General features: G+C 35.8%; 1 protein-coding gene across 5 annotated transcripts in view; it reads left to right on the top strand.

The window, feature by feature from the left end:
* The window catches only part of LOC150110610 (matrix metalloproteinase-21-like), a 74,842-nt gene that overhangs the window by 9,950 nt on the left and 38,242 nt on the right, over positions 1–26,650 (top strand). For 2 of the 5 annotated variants that reach the window (XM_090395153.1, XM_090395161.1), the window contains exon 2: positions 17,216–17,355. The gene's annotated coding sequence lies outside the window, so the exon portion shown is untranslated. Of the gene's footprint in view, positions 1–1,813; positions 2,027–17,215; positions 17,356–26,650 lie in introns of those variants that run through there. The other 3 variants (XM_090395138.1, XM_090395144.1, XM_090395168.1) reach the window with 3 other exon arrangements.

Raw genomic sequence — 26,650 nt, forward strand, 5'->3', positions numbered from 1 at the left:
CCTACATTTAATGATATTAAGAAGATCGCAAATTGTTTGGGTGGGTGGGTGCGTGTGCGCGCGTGTGTGAATGCGCGCGCGCTCATTCTCACGACCTACTTTGAAGGGGACTAAACTCCGAATTTTGGAAATCTCTTGCTTATTCATTGTGCAATCAAGTCGGTCGGGATATTCTTTGAAACAGAATGTGTATGAAACTGTCTGCATTGTTTTTAAACTATAAGATAAATCAGTAACTGGAAGTGTTCGATCAATATAAATATTCCGAAAGTATTTTGAATATTTAAACGATTTTATGCTTTTTAAAACATATTAAATACTTCTTTCTGCTCTGAAATAAATTCAAAATTTTGATAAGTAAATACTTCGACTTTTATGTCATTTTCATCCATCTTCATCAGAGACTATTCACATTTTCTTGACCTAAAAACCTAAGAGTTGATCCTTTTAAAACTTAAATGGATTTTTCTCTAAAACGTATAGGATTCGAACCCACATTGTCGACCGAAAAGATTGTACGCCGATTCATTCTCTCAACGAGGCTTGTATTTATACGCTTATAATTTTTGTTTTCATTTCTATAAAACACCATTTTAAATCTACAGCCTCGAAATAGTGATATACGAACTAGATAACTCTGGAAATGAGAAGACAGTAATGAAAAACGAATCTTAAAATTTTAACTACATGTAACGAGGAATCGAGAAACTAAACTGATAAAAAAAAATATAGATTCTTTTACCATCCTGGAATAATCGCCAAAAAAGAAGATCTTTTGTAACGATTTTTTTAAACCCAAAGAACAAGAAATCAAAATCGTAGCAGAAGTTACATCAAAAGTCAGATGATCTTGGTTTCAGAGTATTTAATTTTCGTAAAAGTACAACCATCGTGAGGGTTAACAAATTCTAGTTATTATCTAAACGATTAATTGATGTTTTTTTTTTTTTTTTTTTTTTTAATTGGCTCTCTGATGAAGAAAATTTCCGAAACATGAAATGGAGTAAAAGGCATCACTTTTATTGTTTTGGAAAGAGAAGGATGGAAATAACTGAAGTATAGCTATTTGGAGAATAAAGATAAGAAACGTGATGTAGAACAGATGGGTGGAAGTGTGAAGGAAATCAGTAGAGGGGAAGATGTGATAGAATAGAAAAAAATTATTAAAGTATAAGTGAATAATTCTGGGATAATGTGAAAAAAAGGGACGGATAAGAGATAGGAAAAGATCTTTATAACTGAGATATGCACCGATTTAATACTAAGAATGAATAATAGCGAATAGCAAGTACTTTTTGTTGGAAAAGTTACATAAAAGTCCAGCTATCGTCAATAGAACGCATTTGAATTAACTAATTGATATTAACGTTATAATTTCGGTCTTTGAAACTAAACGTTGTAGAGAACTGTTAATCACACAAGCGCGTCTCCTCTATTAATTTACCTGAGCTCTCTCTCTCTCTCTCTCTCTCTCTCTCTCTCTTTCCCCCCTCTTCTTTTTCAGTCTTTTGTCAAGTCCCACTTATCAGAGGAAGAAAAAAAACAGTCTTCAGCGGAAGCCCTACTACAGAGAGAGAGAGAGAGAGAGGCAGAGAGAAAAAAAGAAGAACAAACTACTCTTCGTGAAATATGTCACTTGGGGTTCGTGATTGTCCGAACTTTGGTTAAGTGTGGTATGCATCACGTGCACGAACAACTCCTGGCAGTGGATGGAAGTGAAGAGGTGTTCTTTGCCATTGGCAGTCAGTTCGTGACGTCCCGATAAAAGCCGAGACGTGCCACTGGCCCCCATTCACATGTTAACCGATTTTCCACTAAGTGTGGCGTCCCGCTTATATTGTCGAGGAACGGTGTTTTATTGCGGAGCATCACTGCCTGACAACGTGGTCTGAAGGACACTTTATCATCCACAGAAACCGTACTACACGTGGAATTCGCTCGGACACAGGTAAGAAGATATCGGCGCCACCCTATACAAGGTTAAGGGTTTCTCAGGATCTTAATGAAAACTGAGTTAGAAAAAAAGGTGATTTAATATATCTTCTCCCTTCTTTCCCAAAATGTGTGGTTAATTTTTTATTCGAATACGGCAAACCAAATGTATAATTATATCTAAAAAGTATTTACAAATATTTTCATTTTGTTATTTTAAGATTTAGAATATTTGAGGGTGTAAACTGTTGACAATGTTTTTAATTTCAACAATTTGATTGTCAAATGTTGAGAAAGATGAAGGGGAGGATTCTAAGATGATGATTGATGACAGAAAGTTTTTATTTCTATATAAAAGAGATGATTGATTCGATAGACTGAATAAAAAAAACGTTTCTTTGATGAAAAGTCACCCATTTACAATAGAAAAGAGTGACTTTTGATACTTTTTTTTTTGTTTGTTTTGCTAATATTCATTTTCCCCCATAAAAATTAAGCATTTTCTTGAGGTTATACTTAATCAAACAAAAAAAATCAGAATTAATTATCATAATAATTACTTTTTTTAAAAAAATAATTTACTTTTTCTCCAGTAGTAATTAGCCAAAAAAAAGGATTGATATACTCAATATCTTCGATATCTTAATTTCCTGTGGTTCTGTTTTTATACAAAAATTTTCTCGGATATTCAGTGATTAATTAGAAAGGATGTGCTGGAAGCATTCATCTTAACGTTAATTAAGTTTTTGAGGGTTTACTCGAATTGACGCAATAAATTGACCTTGGCCACACACAGTCTTCTTATACGTGGCTGTAATTCTAAATCAGATATCCGAGGTAAAGAATGCACAGAAGTCTCTATTCTTAGTCAAGAGAACTTAAGAATAAGTTATCAGACGTCATTTTGTTCAGCTGTAACTTGATCATTTGGATTGTTAAAGTTTTATTGATATTCTACAGATTTTGGATGAAGTTTAATCTTTTTTGTGCTTGCGGAACTAGTACAAGGCCAAATCTCTTAAGTCAGGACCCAAAAGTTTTTAGAAGGAACCCGATGAAATATTACAAAGCTCAATGAATACTCTGATGGAACCAACTAAAGCAATTTAAGGGGAAATCTTTCAATTTCTCTTCAGTTTCTCCAATCTTTCATTTCAATTTCTCGAAAGAAATCGAAATAGATCAGCGACTAGACTTTGATTTTAATTTGATGAAATAAAATGTACTCGAATAATTATTAAATGAGAGATGGAGATAAAAGCTTATTCTGAGCGTGTAATTTTAGCAGAATCCCGATGTCAAAAACATTTTATATATTTTTTCTTTTTTAATCATTACTAAATCTGTTTCTGTTACCAACCGTATTAACTGAAGAATTTTAGCTCGCTATTTAGCATGCACTAACTTTTTGCCATGTTTCCCACTCTCATCCTTCTTTCTCTCCCCTTCCCGTCCTCTCTCTCTCTCTACTTATCTTTTGTTACATGTCTCCCTACACACAGATGATAATGTATATAATGGATAATAGAGCTGAATTGTCGCCCTTTTTGCAAAAGGCCTATTCAAGGTTCACCGAAAGAGAACATTGAGGGTATTTATACATACAGACAGACATCGGTCGCCAGACCTAAGTATTCTTAAAGTCTCTTTACATCCGTCTCTGCACTTGATTGTGCATTTAGTTTCCTTTCCTTTATGAGTGAAGAGAATCTCTCGCACATCATCTGTCTCAAGGGTGATACTGTTATGAGAGCGAACGATTCTCTCGCAAGATTTATAGTTTATTTAGAGTTCTGTAAGACAGAAAAAAGTTTTTCAACTAATACAACGACGACATGCCAGTATTGTCTTAATTATATAAACACCAAATTACGTATATGGTTAGAATAACAACATCACCACCGGAAAAATTAAATCCTGTTAGTTTCGAAAGTGTCTGATGCCGAAACAATATAGCGAAAGGTCATTTATTAACCCCTGACCCTTCAGGGTGAACTTTCTCCTCAAGGAAAGATACGTTTCAAGAAAAGGCTTGAGTTGTTCAAGGACACTGCAATCTGTCTAAAAGAGCAACGACTGATTCTTATCCTGGGCAAGGAGGTCGCATATTATTTATGCCAGAATAATACACTCATACCAACAGGGAGGGAAGTAGGAGACAAGAAAATGTGAGGGGTTTACGTGTGTTAACAATCACTGACCGATTACTTCAGCGCGGAAAAATGAATAATTGAACGTGGGGTAGACGTTCAATGGGGGATTTACTCGTGACAACTCATTGAAGAGTCTGTGAGGAGATTGTGATAACGTGAGCAGTGTACAGTTACATAACTTGTTAAACGGCATGAAGAACGGACGTGGTTTTAAGATTACAATATTCCCTAAAACTTACCAGGGGGAAATGTAACACTAGGTGCTGTTAAGTTGCTATACAACACCGCACGTTCATCTGAATTAGAAGCATAAAAAGCTTTATCCTCTTTTGATGTAACCACATGAAATAGACTTGGAAATATATCACTAAGTTACCTTTAGCGCTGGTGTCGTCTACCTAAATTAGATAGCACTGGCTCAAATAAGCATTATCATAGGTGCTCATATAAAAGCTATAAATGCTAACCATAATAAAATTTCTCAAACAATGAAATTCCAGAATTGATTAATAGAATCTAAGATGTCGAACAACTTCATCGACAATGGCTGCGAATTGTAAGTGCGGTTCACAAAATACGTAAATATTTATTTGATTCGTTTTTTTCCGCTAATCGGTCTATGAGCACATAAGATGTTCCGCTATAACTGGAGGTGTGTTAATGAAATGTTGTTATAAATATCTCCTTTTAAAGATTATTGATACTCCTCACTTTTAAAGGAATCGAACGCTTTTAGCGCCACGTTTCAACAGTTATTCGAAACATGCTTTTTTATTGTCTTAGGTTATTTCCATATTTGTTTGAAAATAACTAGTAATAGCCAGGATCATGTCATTGACACTGAAAATAATGATATTCTTAGGTACCAGTTATTCGGAGTGCTTTTTCGAAAAATAACTTATCGGGAGAATAATAAAATTTGCTTTAAAACAATTAACATTTCTACATCTAATACATTACATGTTAGCTATAAAGTATATACTGCATTTCAGTAGTTCGTGGAGATCATAACATTGCCACTGTCGATACTACTACTACTACTAGTTTCTGGTCATTCATATCATCACTAGCAAGAAAAATGTAAAATAAAAAAAATATATATATATGTTAATCGCGAAACTGAAAGGTATCATATGAATAGGTCAAGCAGCGGAGAGACTATGTTTGGTGTCTAGAGAAGCGTTACCAAATTACTGAGTACCTAGTCTACCAATGTTTTTCTTCAGTCTTTATAGTTATTATTTAAATCGTATGTATATTACGTACAGCTTCCGTAGCTCAGTCGGTATAGACGGAGCCCTTTGGTTGGAAAGACCTGGACTCGATTCTGTCCAAGACGTGAGGAAACTTTATCTGGTCTTTTTCGACTAAAGGTGAGTTAGCCGGTCTAATACGGAAGGAGTTTTTTAACCCGGAAACTCGGGTTTTTCGTCCCCCAGAACAGGCAAACTGGCCCCGTGAACACACGCATCTACAGACATAGGACACACTGGGAGGCATAGGACTAACCACCTTATCCTCGATGCGGTCACGGTTTCAAATCGTAATAGGCTATGCCTAACACGAACGCAACGGGCCATCAGGGTCTAATATACGTATAAGGAGGAGGAGGATGTATATTACGTATATTTAAATCTTATATATTACATATAAGACTGTTCTCCAACTAACGAATTCGCATCCTGCCTTGGGATTCGAACCCTTAGCTGATTGGATGTTTGTGAATGTCTTTAGATGGGTTAATGCATTTCATCCCCAGGTAAGAGACTACAGTCCTACTTAACTGGAGACCTCAAGTGGCTTAAAACGTTTCATGTTTGGTCTCTAGAGCAGCATTTTCAGGTAATGTAAAAAATAAATAAAAATATTAAAAATTTAACAAAAACCTTGAAAAAATCCTAAACCCACCTATAGTACTAGTGTATTATGGGTTCACAACCTTTCATAAGCGGGAATGATATAAAAAATTACGAAGGAAAAACGATCCTATTTGGAAATACAAGCGATATATTTCGGTCTAAGAGACCAGGAACATTTATAAGGTTGTTCATTTAAGATTAGTTAACAGGTTTCAGATTGCGGTAGAGAGGTTTTCTCTCTGGAAATTTAGATTCTTTTCAGCAAGAAATTAATGAGAGAGAGAGAGAAAGAGAGAGAGAGAGAGAGAATGCGTTTTAACAGATATAGCAGACTCTGGAGACAGACCCTGCTCCAGTCTTAATTAAGTTTATGTAAAGCCAAGTTCTTTGCTTTTCATAAACTTCAGGACACTGAGCTTAATATACCAATGAAGGATGGGATTGAATGAGATATCTTAGGTAATTTACGATACTGGGAAAGAAGAAAAAAAAAACATATTTCTGAAACGTTAGTGGTCGCATTAGAACTTAAAGAAATCTACGAAACGATAGTTATGGACTTTTCCGATTGTAATGCATTCAATTACTGGACAGGCTTTGTTCTGTAGGGATGTTTTGTTCTGTTTAAAAGAAATTTACCTTTTTGCCTTCGTAGCGATGATTCCCGCTTGGAAGGACAGTTCGATACCCATACGAAATGAACATTTTTAAAAGATAGCTCAGCTCAAATGAGTTGGGTAGTCTCTTACCGAGGTAGAAGACTTTTCCCTTTCGAATTATTGGGTATTTCATCGTACACAGTATAAAAATCCGTTAGACGACACGCCTCCCCACCCCTCAAAGCGGTATGAATAACTGTATAGAAATAAATAATTCTATCCATATAAAGTTGATTTTTCTCAATTTTTTTAATTAGACAGGCCTCGATTGAAACGACTTGGTTAAAACTTAATAGTTATCATAAATAATATATTTCATTAAATTTCCTCACGGCAGGAACTATTAGAGTCTCGTCGAATTGTCAATAAAAACATTTGTCAGGAATAAACATTTTTGGCAATTAAACGGTCCAAATATAGTGAAATATATAAAAATGGAATTATAGCAAAAAATCTTTACTGTATTGAACTCGGGACAATGGAAATTACTGCAGCGAAGCATATCAAAACTGACAAGACCAGCAATTCAACACAACAGCGACCTTTTATAGTTCTTTGCGTATAACGCAAAAATGTATAACGCTCAATGAAATGTACCGAGTGATATAAGAATCCCATGAATGTGTCAAAAGTTACAGCAAGTTTTATTAAATTCGGAACTCTTTTTTACTATTTCAGGCGTTTTGTTTAACATTATTAACAACGACATTCAGTCACTTCCGCTTAGACAGTATGGAATTATTAATGTCATTTGGAATCCTTTGGCCAAATTTTCTCATTACAAATGTACTGATTGAATCAAAATCGAACCACGTGAACATTTCTTATGTGCATCCTAAATCCAAATTGCATTAAATTACAGCCATCCATCCAGAACGAAGATACTGCACTGCAAAATATAAGATTAAAACAAACACTTGAAATACCCAAAAATTTTGTAAGAATTCCAAAAGACTAAATTTGAAAAAAATCTATCTGACCACAGTTTGGAAATAACTTGTGGACGTTCGGAAGAATATGAAACGACTAAACGACTATTAAAGGTATTTACACAATTTGCGAAACGATATTTGAACCCAGGTTTTACCAACCGAAGGGCATCGTTCGAAACCGACTGAGATTTCTGAAGGAAGAGATTTTTGTTTTCAGTTGCTCCTCGATAAATAGCACTTTCCAACAATTTGGTATTTGTTCCTAAGGTATTTGAAGAAAAGTAGACCTTTTCTTGTAAAAAGAGTACGTTATATCCTTGTCCATTTTGAGAAATTTCTCTAAGAGAGTTAAAAATTCTAGTAAAATGCTGACGGAAAGACCTCGGTTCGATTCCCGTCAGTGACGTGAGGAATCTTTATCTGGTCTCTTTCGACTAAAGGTGAGTTAACCGGTCTCGTACTGAGGTGGCAGTTTTTTCTCCCGGTAACTCAGGTTTTTCATCCCTCAAAACAGGCAAACCGGTCCCATGAACAAACACCACTACAGCTATAAAATATACTACGGCAAGGAAGGCAACAAATATCGACTATCGTCTGAAATTTCTTGTCGACTACCTCCTGTACAACTGTGTTTATGGACATATAAAACTTAATTACCTTTACGTACATCTTTTAACAAAATATCGACTATAGTATTTATTTCTGTAGTCTGATATGTATATATATATATATATATATATATATATATATATATATATATATATATATCAGACTACTGCATTCCATTACTGAGCAAAGTTTAAGTTATGATAGTGATATATTAGGATTTAATTAATGAAATCTTAATTATAAAATTTTAATTATTGAAATACTGTAGTCGATATTTTGTTAAAAGATGTACGTAAAGATATTTAAGTTTTATATGTCCATAAACACAGTTGTACAGGAGGTAGTCGACAAGAAATTTCAGACGATAGTCGATCTTTGTCGCACGGCGTGAGACATCCACCCGTTTAACGGATATCCGAAGTAGCTTGAAATTTTTTGTTTCTTGTCATAAACTTGGCGTTTCTTGGAATAAATGCACGAACAAATGATGTTCTTTCAGCTAGTGGGCACACTATAATGCTAATCACACTGAATTACACATTTGAGTTATTACAACCAAGATTACTATATTTGAGGTGCGGTGAATGCCAATCACAGACAGTTTTCCTTCTGTCATTATGATTAACTGATTTTCTCTCTGCACAGTTCTTCTCCCCACCATTTAAGTGCTTGCAATCAATAAACAGACCTACTGCGAATTTACTTAAATTCTCCCTGTGCAGGTCATTCTTATATGAATGTTCTCCTCTGGTCTGTCATTGTAAGCAGTGTTATTATTAGAAAGATAATTAAAAGAGATATCAGCATTTTAAAGAAACAGAAATGTAAAGGGGCGTGCTGTCACGAATAGTTGTTGCTTTGAACTTGCCGGGGAAGTTTATTGCGCATCTGTACGCACAGTATTATTAGTTCTTACGTTGACGTTCAAGAATCCCATAATTTCTCTTTCTCAAGTACACTATTGCTAGGAAGTGACACCTCGAAAGATTTACGATTTTATCTTGATGGTTCCCATTGAGAGCAAAGTATTTGTTACTAGAACTAACAAAACTGTTATTTTTTTTAATGCTACAGTTAGCAAAACAAATCTTTCCTGAAACTATAGAAAGTATCTAGTTAACAAGAAAATATTTTACACTTTTATTATAGCAAACACGGATTGGAATAATATATAATTTCTAGGTCTATTAAGAAATACTTGAGAACTTGTCTGGTAGCATGAACGTCTGCTGCCTGGATTCAAATCCTGTCTAGGATGGAATACCTTTTCAACTTGAAAGTGAGTTAACACTCCTTTTATGTCAGGGGCAGTTTTCTCCTTTTTTGTCCCCTGCAAAACTAATAAACAGAACAATGAACGCACTTGTTGTGAATACTTTAGCACGTACCTTGAAGTACAAATGGAAAAATTGAAACGTCGAAAACATATTAAGGAAAGTTATTATTACTAGTCTGCTGACTTAGAGTGCTAAGGAATCACGATAAGATTCTGATTATCATTGAAATGGTCATTAATAACGATATTTCTCAAATTATATTTTATATCTAATTAGGCCAATTTCTTGCAATAAATAATTCCTACTGGTATCTCTTCGTACGATTAACATTATTAGCATCCTCCCGTTGGTCCCTAATAGATCTCAGCAATGAATGACAAACAGGACCATTTAATGCTATTAGATAAACTGAGAATGAATGTTTAACTGGGGGAGGAGTACTGCTAGATTTCTAACATTTGATTAAAAGAGTGGTAGAAATAAGATCAAACGAACAATTGCTATGGACATACTCGTAAAGCAGGCATAGAGAAGAATGAGTCCTTGTACTAGGTAGCAGAATAAGCCCATAAGAAAGTCATTAAAAGTCCGATGAATCTTAGTTGAACACTCTAGAATGGTGATGGCGTACCTATGCCACTCCAGCCATAATTTGTTGGTACACACTGGGATAAAGTACGTGTTTTGAAAAAGGATCAAATGTGTTGCAAAATTAGTCTGTGTAAAAAAAAGTAGTTTTGACGCAATAATACTCTCAAATCCTGATTTAAGACATTTTTATGGCAATACTTTACTATGAAGTTTCAGAAATACACTGATATAGGACTTATCAAAACTTGACCACTACTTTAAGCGGCCGCGCTTACAACTCAGTCTGAATAAAACTGAAATTTATTCCTATTAACATGTCCCTAAAGTCTAATTTAGAAATAGCATCGTGAAATTCACTGATGACTCAAAACATATGACAGACTGGTGGCTCATTCTGTGGGAATTGTATCTCATGACCGTTCCCAGGTCCTGTCAACACACCCTGACTTCTAAGTCTTATCTGGGAATCGTTTCGAACTAGGTAACATGGTAACAATGTAGCTCGATGGATCGGGACTCTTCCAACAAGAAAATGCTTGTGTTTCAAGGTTCTTATTGTACAAGCATGGTTCGAACAATGCATCTAAGCATCCATATACTTCTGTGACAGACTAATCCTTCTGATTTGAATCCCATGGAACATTTGTGAGATCATGTGGAATGTAACATTCACCGGTCAACGACAGTGTCTCGCTCGCTTGCTGACCTCCAAGACGTTTATTGGTTCATTTGGTCCAGAATATCTCAGTAACCCTTTCGTGGTTTAATGGAGTCAATGCTAAGACCGGTGCAAGCGGTCTCGTGATGATTTGGCTCGTGAATGTACAGTATCCTGGAATAACTCTAGACAGATCATTGACTTTCAAATATCATTTGACAAAGTACGCTAGCAAATTAAAAACTCGTAATAACATTTCGCAGTAACTAGCAGGCGCTCTCCATGGGATGCAGTTGTCAGTATATTATGCACCAAAACTTTTTATCAGTGTATTCCACCGCAGAATATTTTGCTCCGGCGTGAATTACATGCCACTATTCCTGATCATACTCTCATATTAAGGGCTTTGACCTTCCAAGATCAAATATGGCCTACACTTAATTGGATCAGGAGAGAGCACACAGGGTGATGTAAATAGACGTTCCACAAATTGAAATCGACTGACTGTCCATACTGTGATTGTGGCAATTTAGCCCTCACCATTAACCACATTGTTAGCAACGGCCTCATGTCCTGTTATCCTGGAACTCATATGGACTTTTTTATGTTAAACCTGAAGTTTATTGTGGATTCAGAATCTGATTAAACTATAATGCTTTTTCTGTTTTATGGAACACTGTGTATGTGTGTGTGTTTACCCTCAACCAATAGTTGACGGGAGAGAAATGCTACTTCACCAAGGAATTCTTATAGAACAGGGTGGTTTCCCGTTGCTTGTCCAATAATATTCTATGTCAGCAAATATGTGTCCAGTTTTTGCGACAAAAACAAAACAAAACAGAGTTTCTGGAAGAAAAACCCATCCACTTCCGTATGAGACCGACTAACTCACCTTTGAATGAAAATCTCTGATAAATGTTTTTCTCGTCGTAGAACTCAGTTCTTTCCAACTGAAGGGCTCCCTCGAACCAATCGAACTAGAGACTCCTTATATAACACCATCATTTGTTTATTCTGGTACAAGTTTTATATTTTCTGAATAAATAAGAATAAATTAGGAAGGTCAGGAAGCTAGTAAGTAACAGCATTCAACTGGATAGGTAATAAAGAAATTAATGATTATATTAGAAAAAATAAGATAATTTATTAATGAAATAGGGCATCTGATAGGATTCGACAGTTTTCGTGTTGCTTAAAACCTTAACAAATCAATAAAAAAAATACACCTTATAGCTCTAAAGATTGACCAGGATGAGATTTTCGTGCTTAATTTCGTTCGTGATTCGACCCTATTTTATTCGATCTTGCAAACGATAAAATGAACGTAATAATTTTTCAACCATTTCAGGCCTCTATCAGAGGGGTTTCTTCATGCAAAGAGATGAAAGTCATCTCCACCTAAAGGCATTCATGAACATCCATAGCCTCAGCGGAATTTAAATCCATAATCCGTTAAATGGAAACAGAACTAATCACTCGGCCAATTCAGCTAGGCCGATCTCTGCGCGATATGAAAGTAAAATTCACCTGGATCGTTCCTCCATAACACAGTCGATAACAATGACGTTCTTTACTTGGAAATACATGGATTCAAACACTGTCTAGGATGTGGAATGTTTAAGATCTTTCAATTGCGATTGAGTTAGTCGGCGTCATACAGAAGTATCACTGCTCATCTTCCCGAAAACTAGAGTTTTCATTCCTGCAAATCGGCCAGTGAACAGACCCAATGATAAATTACGAAGCTAATCACTAAATTAGATGAAATCAGAGTTACATGATCGTAATAGGTCACTGAATGTAACAAGTGAATGGAAGATAGGATGAGATAAGTTGAGATAATTATCCCGACTAACTTATTCCCTCACATGAAACTTATCTAACAACATGAATGAAAACAAGAGTAGTCTTCTCATTGCTGAATGTAAAAAGAACTTTCCACACTTATTTCGCACAGTTTTCAGTTTAAAGAAGCATGATGATGAGGCATGGCATTTTATACATATAAGGCAGAATTGTCAATCTCGCTTCAGTTATTTTATAGAACCTCTCGCAAGGAAAAGTGCACGTTATCTCACTAATTGCTGGGTTAGTGGCAATATCAGAATCAGAAAATCCCACGAAACGGCCTTTTACTTCCATGTGCAATTACTTTCTGAACAGACGACTAACACATGGGAAGCTAAAAATAACGTGAACCCATTTTAATGAAATAATGATTATTCGAAGCAAAGAAATATGATTCTAAAATTACTTGATTTTATATTGAAGATCCAAATAGCTAAAGACAGTTTTGAATTCATTACTTCCTAGCTTAAACAGATTTTGCAGTTTTTCATAAAACTTTTCATATAATTTAGCACTTTTCTAAAACTGTGATGCACAAATAGCATCAAAGTATCTTATCAAACCGTTTCCTGAATGTAAATATGGTAGAAAGGTACGTTTTGAAAGAAATGTATTTCTTTCAAAACCCATCTTTCAAAAGCCTCAAGCTATCATCAATTTCCATGAGATGTTGATTTTATGTTCGACTCAATTCAGGATGCAAAAGGCTCTTATCCAGCAGTCAACCATAGAACAACCTCCACGATATTCGGTTTCATACCTAGCGATTTTTAAATAGCATAACCGGAGTAGTATGTATTTCACACGCAATTAACAGGCAAAAATAAATACACTCGTATTCCTTGCCTTCGGCAGTATTTCTATATAACAGCAACCCAAACATCCTACTCGAATGAATTCTAAACATGAGTACATTCACCGAGTAAAACGTCGGGTTCGACTAGATTTCGACTTCAATTTTAACTTCGAGCAGATTCCATCCTCATTTTGAGAACCACAAGGAGACTGATCTTGGAGTTGGTGGCTATCTGGGAATAATAGCATGGAGTAAATAACTGTATTATTACTGAGATTTCACCATACGCATAAGAATAAGAATTCTTTACATTTCGCTCACGGAACTTATTTAATGTTAAAGAAAGCTGCGAAAACTGGAGTCACAGTTTTATTATTATTATATTATTATTATTTACACGTGGAACTTATTGAACCGCATGAGAACTCAACCCTCGCTATCAGATATCAGGTCGATTTTTTTAAAAAGAAAAACCTACACTATCACAAATACAGTATATTTGTGAATACAGTAAGATAATACAGTATAATTACTAGCATACTATGGTATACATACGAAATTTACTACCATTTGTGGGAAGAGAATAACTGTATACGGAAGCACTGACACATCCGAGCATTTTAATGAGGATGAACCTTTTTTGAAATTCATAACACACAGAAGAGACTGTGTTAATTTTCCTAAATGCTGACCGTGTTACATGACACGAAGACCCAAATGTATCACTGAATTCTTTTAATCTTCATTTTAAGTTTAATTTCTTCAGATTACTCAATTTTCCATTTGGAAGATTATTCACAATCCGCATATGTTTGTGCTTTTAATTTGTCTTTGTTTGGCTGAAAAAATGAATCAAAAGCTTAATCTGATCCTTCTCATCTACTGTTCTATGTGCTAGTGCTCAGTAGCTTGTGATGGAAAGAATTTAGCTTCATAGAGATCTAATTAATATAAGGATAGCACGCAATTTAGCTTCATAGAGACGCACCTATCTACCGAGTCTACTATATCTATTAATTAAGTTAATTTCCAGCCTGATTTATACATTCTGTGTGAGGAAAACAATCCGCAGTTCCGAACAGGGAACACCTTATCACCTCCACGTGAGACTAATTAACTCACTCATCTTCAGTTGAGTTAACCATTCAAATGATAATAGCGGAAATTGTGGCTACTGTGGCACTGATTTTGATTATTTTACAAATGTCCTGTTAAACGTACACAAAAATGATTCTCAATATTATTAGTACACTCTCCAGAGCACATATCCTCGTTATATTCTCGAATGAAAGGAAGATTTAAATCAAAGAAGTGTAAATAAATCAGCTTATAAGTATATTTGTATTTTCAAGCTCCTCCCTTTCTTTTGTTATCTTTCCTTTCAAGTATATGTCCAATTTGTATGTCTGTTTTCCGCACTGCATATCAACCGTCCATGAATTCAGAGAAAGCTTTGCTTTAAATAAGATCTCTTGTTACTACTTGAAGGCGCCACAGTTATGCAGGGAACTACCCTATAGAATGTCTTCGTTACGTTCTATTATACGCAGTAAAAGAGCAATTTACTGGCCCCCGTCAACATTATAGCCACTAAAGCTTTCCAATGTCACACTACCGCTACAACAGGTAACTTATGTTCGCTTTACACGAGGGCCGTAAGTCGTCGGAAGTATGGCAGATTGTTCATTTGCTTTCAGTAGTACTCAGGTAGCTGGAGACGTGGGAAAGTCATCAAAACATAGGCCCCAATCTTATGACTGATCAGAGCAAGAAAGAGAAGCATGATACAAATCAGTACAAGTGATTGGGGAAGAATAAGCATCAAGTTGTTATATTTGAATAAGTGTTAAATAACTACATTTGATTAGGGAAACAAAAAGGAAGTTTGAAAGCCTTTTTCTTCGTTGAAAAAGAGAGGCTATCACAGATCATTCTACATTGATAATATGACTGCTAAATATAAAGTTCATCATTTGACGTAGGAACCAGCAGTGACAATTATTGATGCAGATCGTTCTAAACTAACGTGTAAAATGAGAGCACTTATAGACGAAGCTTCATGTCTAAACCAAGTTCAGAAAACTATGCCGAAAAACGGAAGATCACATAGAAATACCACCTGTGACAGATTTACAGTTTGTTTATATGACCTCCTATACTTCAACGCCATCGCCAGATGGATGGTAATGGCTATATTTGCAAACTGATAAAAACAAGCTGAAGTGAAAAAAAAAAAAAAAAGCACTTCTGTCAAGAAGTCTCTTTTCTGGAAAACTGATGTCCGTTGCCATAGTGATCTGTTTATTGCTGAATGTCTCAGCTGCGTCATTTTCACAACAAATGTCGACTTCATTCATGTTAGCAAATGATATAAAAGCTTAATGAAGAAAGTTTTTATATTAACCGCATGGGAACGTTTTGGTGGGGATGACCTCAATACTTTATCTGTTTTAATGCCATTAAGAAGGATTGAAATAAAACAAGACTGATTTTGATCAGTGCTGCCCAATAAAATGCGCGATTTCGTATTTATTTTATTTTATTTATTTATTTATTTTTTTTTTTTTGACTCCCACCCACGAAAGATTTTTAACTCAATAGTGCATTAGTAGCGTGGGTGGGCTAAGAATTTTTAGTAATTTTTATATTTTTTTTATTCATTTTAACCTAGTCTTGAAATCCCGCCCTAGAGATCAAATATGGAAGTATTTCAAGCAACTTTAGAGGCCTCAAATGAGAAGAAAGTTGTTCATCTCACACCGGCCGAAGAAATGCTTCTCGAAAAGGTGATCACAACATCCATTCCACGGTCGGATTCGAACTAGCAGCCTATTGGTTATGTAGCAGACACACTAACCACTCGGCCAGTGTGGCATGCAGTTTCTACTAAGACGTCTAACATAGCCTGAAAAAGCTCATATTTTCTTTCAAATTGAGATTATTGCTAAACATTAGGTGATGAGCTGAATGAGTTCAAACCAAAACTTGCGCTCCTGACATTGTCACGTACAAATTAATGAAAAATTACTTCAGTTTTGATTATTCATACTTATAATAATTTTTACTGTTTTTAAATCTAACGTTCTGCATTCTGGATTAAACTTAGGAAGAGCTATACTGCCTGGTCAGAAAATTAGGAACCTCTCCTTGTTATCTTGTACAATCTCTATATGTCTTATTCATATAAAATTACTTTGAAGTAATCTTAAGTAGGTTATAGCTGGTTAAGATTATGGAAGAATCCCATAAAAAGAAGCATCGTAAGGCTAATTACGTACATTTAGATATTAGAAGGGTATTTATTCGATCTTTAATGCAAATTTCGTATTAAAATTGCATTACACATTGAAAGAGACAAAGTAGACGTAACGAGATCACCATAAGAACTTCATAATAATAAATTATTCTAGAAAATTTGAATATATAATTAGCATTGTTATTTTGTAAAACATATCAATGCCTAATTGCTATGCACAGTAAATGTATCAATTTATGGAATTTTCAGTCAATGCTATTTAGAAATGCCTACATGCTCGCGCGCTTGTCACATGGGTAGATACATTGGAAATTCATTTATATGCTAGCTTTAGGAATTATATTAATACGTATAGCTGTCTTTGTATATTTATATCAAAATATGTTCGCTATTTCTTCTGATGCCCTACAAATCGAAATTTAGTTTAATGGACCCTATATTAGGTCAATTTTGCACTTAATTAATACATTAATACATTTTGGTAAAGTTTTGCAGCCATTTACTTAAATATTTCTGGTCACTAAGAAATTAATAATATTATTAGTCTATTAAACTGCCTTAGGAATATTAGGGTTCTATTTGTTAATAAGAGAAGCATTCGTCTAAACAAAAAGTGACCCAATTCATAATAATTACTTATTTCAGATTATGCAAAGATGCCACTTGACAGAAGACACACAATTTCAGTCGCATAACACAATAATCAACTTGGATCTCAGATTATTATTATTATGAAAATTAAAACAATATAGAAAATTTGAGGGCCGAAAAAAAAAGAAAAAAAGGTATCTATTTCTCTTTGGATATATAGTTTGATATTTGGTTAGAATATTTTTATTATAATTTAATTTATTTTCTACCTCTTATTGCACTATATTCTAATATCTATTTTATCAGCTACCGGATATTTGTCCTGTGTTTGATTGATCAACATTCGTATCATTAGACACATCAATATAATTTCAAAAAAATCTCGAACTTTAGTTTGAGATTTCTTGAAATCATATTGATGTGATTAACTGACTGAGTACATTTAAGAATGATATGGGCCAGTACGTTAGTCCTGTCTGTGAAAAAGAGTTGAAATTTCTTCCTTCGACTGATTGACCAGCAGCACTACAGTAGAGCATTCTCAATGGATGGATGATGTTAAAAGTGCTTGACGCAAGAACATCTCCGTGGTGAAAAAGACGCTTACAAGAATCCCAAAATAACCTAAACACACACACACACACACACACACATGAAAGTCGTAAAAACGTTTTCGTGTTTTCAATGGTTACAGAAGCGCATATGTGATTAACTGCATCTCATGCTGAAAGACAAAAGTGTCGTATACTATTTAAACCTCTTGGCCACCCTCTTGGAAAACTTGACGTATACTTCTCAAGCAGTGCTCCAAGTACTTTTAAGATCCTTCTTATATTTCGCCTACTCACACTACACTTTTAGGGCTTTTTCCTCTTCCAGAATCTTCACTAATACCCATATGCTGACTCTTGCGAATGTAATAATAACACCGCCTAGAAATTTCTTTTACTGAACAAGAAAGATTATAGAATATCACTAGTTATAAAGTATAACTAGTGATATTCTAAGTGTTCTAAAAATATTTCTAAAAGTGTTCTAAAATATTTCTTGATCAACAAATGCACTCGGATAATGTTAAATATTTATTGGAAAAGAAATTGCTTTGTAACAGTCTTACCAGAGAATTTATCACGTATAACAACATTTTTCTTCTCTCTCTCTCTCTCTCTCTCTCTCTCTCTCTCTCTCGATGCGAAATGTGAGATGTGAATTATCCTGTTGAGTGTTAACGATCCTGAAGAGTAAGACAGTCATGAAGTCCTTTTTTCTCTTCTCAGTAAGCTTCTGCTGAAAAGTCAAGTATGAGAAATTTCAGTTTTTTTTCATGGAAATTTGAAACAGAATTTAAATGAACTTTACTTCAGTATGAATCGCATCACACCAAGTGGAAGATGTATTAATGCTTTGACAAGATATTAAAATCATCCCGGGATTGACCTGACGGAAACACCATCTGTATAGAAGTTTTTTCTTTCATGTTATATTAAATTTGAGATCATATGATCGTCTTAGCATATACCACTTTTTTGTGTGGTATAATCTTAGGACGTTAAGTAAAATTATAGCGCAGGGATCAGGGATGAAGATTATGCACATTTATGTCTTAATCACGAGTGTTGTACTACTTATAAAAATGGTTATCCGAAGAATCTACATGTTCGCTTTTATTGCTACTTTTCTTCAAGTCTTTACTGACACAGTTTCAAACTCGCTGTCCTATACAGAAATCAGATAAGAACCTGCGATATATGAAGCAGTACATGTTGAAAGCTATAAGCAACCTCCATCACTAGGGGAGATATCATTGGAATATTTGCTGCAGGAATCATGGGTTCTACTTGATCTATGAAATGGCCAACGAGTTTAAACCAATGCTATCAGGTTAATGGAATCTTCAAAAAGCACCAGTAAATAAATCTGATATACAAAGATCTTATAGATGTCGTTTAAGTTGGTCGATATTAGGAGCAACTTCTTGAAAGAGAAGCTAATCTATTTCCCTAAAATATTTAAAGCAAATATGCTCTGAGGGTTTTTCAAATTAAGATGAGTTGGCGACCAAATATTCACGAAAATTTGAGCACAATATGCCTCCTTTTGGTTTTTCACCAAAAAAAAAAAGACAACAGAACAATACTTAACAACTTAGACACTAAAACGTCTTCTGATTACGATAGTATCTTCAATTGTACTATAATCAAACATTATGCTCAAGAGATCACAACTGTCCTATGTCGTTTTAACTATCATCTATACTCAGGCACCTATCCCCGGAAGTAAATATCCAGCTTACACGAAAAGGGAGGTAAAAGTCCACTACTGCCTAATTGCCAGCACCACAATTCTCTCCAAAATATGCAGATAAAGAAAGTCATCAATAGTTAACTTCTTCATAGGTTAATCAGCAACTACTAGTATGGATTCGGCCAAGAAAGATCCATGGCTGACTTTGTAGTAGGGCAAGAGCCTACTTCAAACACCACTGGACGTGTTGTGGAAAGGTTCGGAGAAACTTGCTATCACGCTTGACATCTCCAGAGCTTTTAATCATGTCTGGCATTGAGGTCTGCTAAATAAATTGTCATCCCTTGGTATACCTGCCGCCCTATGTAATTAGGTAGCCAGCTTTCTTACTCTCTCTCTCTCTCTCTCTCTGGTCGTTTACTGCATGTCATGATGGATGGCATCTCTCTCTCTCTCTCTCTCTCTCTCTCTCTGGTCGTTTACTGCATGTCATGATGGATGGCATCTCTCTCTCTCTCTCTCTCTCTCTCTCTTTCTCTTTCTCTCTCTCTCTATCTATCTATCTAGACATACAAGACCAGACAGCACAGCAACTTCACAGAGAGAGGCAACTGACCGCTCATTGCAGCCTTCAAACAAAAGGTGAGAAGTCGGATCCTACACGAGCATCACCACCATAGGCCAAACAACACATTAGAGCTTTTCCACCAAGACTGGAATCCACGGAATCAGCTGCTGGCTGAGCAGGGCGACTGCATCATAATCCACTTTCCAGCATAGAAGTGACATCATCCCCCCCCCAAAGAAAGGGGGAAGAAGGATTGTTGTGCTTAACAGTGCGAAAATTAATCAGCTGGCACTCTCATGTAAATGGATTATATTGTGCTATAGTAACTCCTATGTTCTTCCACATTTATGTTCTTATACAGTATCATGTTAAAATAACTCTTAATGGCTTTAATCTAAAAAAAATGTAATTAGCCTTATAAGTGACTTCGATGTAACATACCTCAACAAGAGTATGAGCGTGTAACCTCTCTGCCTGACTGCAGAGAACCAAAAACCGGTTAATCCTGTATAAGATTGTTATGTTCACAATAAAAAAAAAAAAATAAAAATATCTATCTTCAAGCTTTGCCACTAGTGCAAGAATGCCTCAGAACGCTGTTCTATTACCTACCCTCTTTCTCCTTATACACTATCTACCAATAATTGTCCGGACACTTTTGCAATTTACAATTAATACCAGCAGGTGAAACCTAATATTGGGTCTGTTCACATTTGACTGATCACCTCCTGCACCTTTTGAGGGAGGACTTCTACCAATGTGCAGGGGACATCAGGTGGAATTTGTCTCCATTCCTCCATCAAAGTAGCACTGAGTTCAGCAACAGATCGAGGACGTGCTGCTCTGGACCTCAATCGCCGCTCCAATTCGTCCCACAGGTGTTCGATGGGATTTAGGTCAGGACTCTGCGCAGGACAAGGAAATCGTTTAACACCCATCTCTTCATACCATTCCATAATAGCTGCAGCGTTGTGGCATGGGGCATTGTCGTCTTGATAATAACAAGGGTCCGTTCTATAATAGCTCCACAGTGTAGGCAGTACCCGATTATCTAGAATACCAAGATACTGAGCTGCCTTCATGGAAACACAGACAACGACCAGTGGTCCCACTCCAAAACTAGCTGAATATACCCCACACCATTACTCCTCCACCACTAACCTTTACTGTGGGTACGACGCACTGTGGTAACAAGCGTTCACCAGGCTGCCTTCACTCCCTCACTCTGCCATCACTGGAAACAAGAGAGCCTTGATTTATCGCTCCAGAGTACCGTTTTCCATTGGTCAATTATCCATTTCACACGCTCTTTGCACCAGATCAGACGAGCCGCTTGTTTGCTGTTGTAATGTTTGACTTGTGTGCCGCTGCTCTTTCGTGGAAACCCAGTAAATGAAGATCTTTTCGTACAGTATTAGTGCTCAAAATGGTGTTATTGGCGCTCTGGAATTCATCAGGGATGGTTTGTGGCGATTGAAGCCAGTCTTTGCGTGCCACCCGTTTTAACACCCTCCTGTCCCTGTCAGTCATTTTCGGCGGCAGCTCTGGGTGTTCTCCTTCACTAGTGATGCCAGAACGTCTTCATTTGTTGAAGACATCGCCAACCATTGATTTTGGATGCTCCAGTTGAGCAGCAGCAAAAGCACGTATGAAAATGCCACCAAAGTGACAGCTCACAATGACACCTCTCTCGAAGTCACTGAGTTCACGTCGTGTTGCCATACCACTTGTATTACTGCTACGATGATATACTGCTTCCTACTATTCTATATGTACACAGGCTTTTATGTTATCAACAAACCTGGAATATTCCATAACTTCCAATAATAGGAGTGTCCGGACAATTATTGGTAGACAGTGTACATAAGTGACTCACTCTCAATCACTACCAATCCGATTCACAGTTCAGTTGATGACAGTACTCTCCCTTCATCCTATTCATTGGACAATACAATCAAATTAAATACAACATAATTAAATTTCTTCTTTCCCGAAAGCTCACTTCCCCCCCCCCATCCCCAAGAGCACTGATATGCTTATGGATCAAACATCCCATGCTTCAATATCATCTTCAACCAGTGTGCAAGCACTGACCTTCATACCGTCATTCAATGCGGAGAAAGCAATCTAGTCATCTTCATTGCCACCAAAATGCACTCTGCCATTTCTCTTGCAAAAGGGATTTAAACTTACGTATGTTTATCCTCAGCAATACACAATCACCTGGCAGGATGAAATCGCTCTGCTTCTACTGGCATTTATCCCCAAATCAGCCTTTCCAGACATAAATTTGTGTGGGTAGTTTTACTCACACAAATCCTAAGTCTGCCGATCTTTAGAATACTGCTCAGATGTTTAGAGTGGTGCAATTAAAATCTCCCTAAAAATCTCAATGCGCTGTCCAAAAGAGCAATTATGTCGACTCTTCCCTCACTAACTCACATCTCGCAGACGTAATGTTTCAACTCTGTGTTGTTTTCTACAGTACTTCCACAAACATACTGAATTGGCAACCATTGTTCCTTCACTTTCTGTTGGGTCTGTTAAAACAAGTGCAGCAGCAGCTGCCCAACACTCTCCTTTTTAGCACAACTAGAAACACACCAAACCTGCTTCTCCTATTCCTCTTTTATTTCATCTGCCTCTGTTTTCTGGAACAGCTTTCCAGGTGAAATATTCCCAAACAACTTCAATTTGCAGCACTTCAAAAAAAAAAACATAATTAAATTTCTTCAGTCCCGAAAGCTCACTTCCCCCCATCCCCACCCCCAGAGCACTGATATGCTTATGGATACTTGTACTTCTCGCATATGGTATTAAGATGAAAATATGGAAATGGTAGTTTTACTCACACAATTATTTTCTTATTAATTTTTATTCTCGAAAATTGACAAACCGGCACCGGAAGAACACGTGCAATTTAAAGACATAATGCTATACTTGCCTTAGCCGGAATCCCAACGAAATGCGAAAGAAATTGCATCTTGATCTTTCCAAAAAATCATTTGTGACATTAGTGTGGCATTTTGATATTCTAAAATAATCTGACAGTGAAGAAAAAAAAAACTAATAAAAGACAAAAATGCTGACTTGATAGAAATTACAAAGTCAGTCGCAATCACAAAATTATCATTGGGATTGTATTAAAAGAAGCTCAATGCATGGATTCCCTTTCAGGCGTTTAGTTCTTCAAGATGTTTGGTATTCAAGCGCGATTCCTTATTTATTTATTTCTTTTTCTAAACAGACTTAATGAATATCTAAGTCTTTCTTCAGAATCATTACTTAAATGTCTGCTTGGTTGGCCGTGTGGATACCGCACCAGTCTATCAACCAACAAGTTGCGGGTTCTAGTATCACGTGGTATGGATGGATTGTCATTGGTAGGAGATAAATTTCATCAGTCGGTGTGAGATCACCCCACCGCATATTCTAGGCGTGAAGTGGCTTGAAAAATTCCATGTTTGGTCTCTACAGCAGGGTTTCTGGACTATGTAAAAAAAAAAAAAAAAAAAAAAAAATTCTCTCTACAACCTTTTGTGAATTCCCATCCATCCAAGACGGCTTGAGTTCCTCGATTATTGCTTAGGCAATTTAATGCAGCCTGCTTGCCATTCCTCTGCTGCATCCCTCGTTGGATAAGTATTTCATTTCTGTAGAACTGTGTACTCACGGGACCAGTTTACCAGGAAAAACCCTCCATCTCCGTATGAGACTGCTAACTTACCAATCGATTGAAAACATGCGATAAAGGTTCTTCACGTCACAGACGGGATTCGAACTCTGGTCTTTCCAACCAAAGACCTCATCTATATCAGCTAAACTATGGATGCTCATTTCGTGTATCAAAGTCACAATATTTGATACACAGCAAGCAAAAAAGTATATCTTGAATCACTAATTTCCGTATTATTTGTTTTTTTTATAAACATAAATACTGTTAATATTTTTTCTTTTTCATTCTCTTTGTGCTTTCAAACCATGATGCAAGCTTGAAAATCAAAAAGTCTATCACTTACTCATTTTATTAAAACGAAAATTGAATTAGCTGTGTTAATTATATTGACAACTTGAATACTGGAGTAAGAATACTTTCTGAAATATGTTGCTAAAAAGTAAAAGAGATAGCCAGCAGCACGTTGCGTTTTTTTTTTTAATTTTTATTTTCAACAAATAAAGTAAATACTCTCTCTCTCTCTCTCTCTCTCTCTCTCTCTCTCTCTCGCTCTGTATGTGTGTGTGTGCGCGCGCGCTGAAGGAGTTGCCACTAGTTGACATGAGCCAACAGATCTGTGCTCATTCAGAGGTTACTCGTGGTTTCCTGTTAATCAACTGTACTTTGCACAGCTGAGTCAAGATTTATTTCCAGCCACAACAAGTGTTTTAGCAGCCTTACACCATGCGTGTACAGTATAAGATTGTGACTGTGTGTTAATTACGTACTACTATTCTGCTTAGTTCTTAATGCAGAAACATTATTTGTACTAAAATTGCTATTTTGCTTTTGGGTTTTACTCAATTCCAAGACAGTTGAAACTTACGAAAATAAAACTATAAAAAACAATTTTTTCCTCATTCAAATATTGTCATTTTTTTGTTTGTTTTTGGTTACTCTTCTTCTTACAAATAGAGTAACGATCAAATGTTCGGGGGAATTCTTATATTTATTTACTTCTGACTGGAAAAACCAAATGTATTTTGAATTCTGCTCGAAAGGTTCGAAATGTTTAGTACACGTTAATCTTTGTCATCAAAATAACTGATTAAATAAAATGGAGATTTAATGAACAACTCCGAATGTCAAAATCTTGATGTTTTACTTTCATAGTTTGTATTTCGAATTTTGGGGCTTAGTTAAAAATGAATTTAAGTTACGAAGCATAACCGTAAAGAATTCTCACTCATTACTTCCTGTAATATTTGATATTTCTAGAACACAACTAAGTAAAAAATGAATATTTGTGTTAATGATGTAACTTAAAACGAACATTAAAAATGCAAAACTGCGTACAGATGAAATCTAAACAGAGATTATTCAGCATAATTTAATTTTTTTTAAAATTATTATCTCTTCTCGTATTCTTCCTCTTTGCCATGTCCGAAAATTCGTAACGCTTTTAACCAAAGCATCTCCATCCGGTTGTGTCCATTGTCAACACTTTTGACATCTTTAGGTGCCCACTTTTCTGTCTAATCTTTCACTTGATCATTTAATCTACCTTTAGTTTAGGTCTTCTCTCCTTCTGAGGGTCTTTTCATTTCTTCTGAATCCCTGATTTTACCTGGCATGATAATCTTCTAGAGCTTCATTCGTCCAGTCAGTATCGACGATGCCCAGTTCGAAAGACCTGGGTTCGATTCCCTTATTCGACGTGAAGGACAGTTGCAGAATCTTTTCAAATGAAGATGGGTTTGTTCAACAATTGCTTTCACTTTCTATGCAGTTAAACACTCTCAGCAGGAGTGAATTCCCTGTACTTAAAATTTCAATTCATTTCATTGTTATCACAAAGAAAGTTGCTTTTGAATGCAGAATCCCATAGCAACAGAAAGGAATCGAAGAAAATATTGTGACATTTTCGATTCAATTTTAACATTCCTTTTTCCAAATAACTTATTTACAAAGACCAACACGCATTCTTACTTCTGTAAACTGCGAAATCTTAGACCTCTTCAGAATCGAACTTCATATTCTTTGCTTTACACTGCTCGTAAATGACGCTTAAATACGTGATGGAGGTCCCATAGGCTTTACAGTAATATGTGCTATACAACTCCATACAACTTGAGTAATAGCTTACTAATCTTTCTTCTTCAATACATCTGTCCCTCAAGACGGGTAGAGTCCTCCTGATTAAGGGTCCTGACGAATTAATGCATCCCTAACGCCGCTCCTCTGCAGCATCACGTAAGGGCAAGTATTTTTTTACTGTTGATCTGTGTATTCACGGCGCCAGTTTGCCTGTTCTGAGGGACGAAAAGCTCTCTACCTCCGAGACCGGCTAACATCATTTGATTGAAAAGACCTGATAATGGTTCTTCACGTAATAAACGCGATTCGAACCTGAGTCTTTCCAAGCTGAACTACTGAGGCTAGCTTACTGATAGTGCAGTGTGGAAATGGAGGATGTGATTTTCAATGCCATGTAAATAGGCGGATAATATTAGGTACCATCATTTAAAAACCTTTTTAAAAAGTCACTATTTAAAGTAGGATTTTAAAAACTTTTACAGTACGAATTTAAAAACTCTTTTTATAGTATGATTAATGATTTTATTTTAAATAAAAAGGAAGATAATCCTGTGATTGATTATTAAAATGAATCGTTACAATTCGTCTATAACTGCAAGTATAAACGTGAAAGAGTTCACTTATCTAGCCGAAACCGCCTAAATAATAATAATTTATTATTATTATTATTTTCCCATGTCCGATAGTCAAACTCGACTACCTTTGTAAAGAAGAAATAAAGAAAATTAAAGATACTAATTAAATAAGAATAAAAACAGTTGAGGGAAACTCACGAAGGGAAATAGCAGAAGTCATACGATATGAAATGCATTAAAAGTTATATTTTGGCTTATTGTTGTCTGTTGTTTGCATCTCGTGTATTATGCAGCCGTGGGATTACTTGAAAGGTCTTATTAAAGTACTGTGGTTAGAAATTTAACAAACA

This window comes from Typopeltis vanoorti, chromosome 1, assembly GCF_054136105.1.
Source record: "Typopeltis vanoorti isolate ZY-2024b chromosome 1, IOZ_Tvanoo_1.0, whole genome shotgun sequence".
Classification (NCBI taxonomy): domain Eukaryota; kingdom Metazoa; phylum Arthropoda; class Arachnida; order Uropygi; family Thelyphonidae; genus Typopeltis; species Typopeltis vanoorti.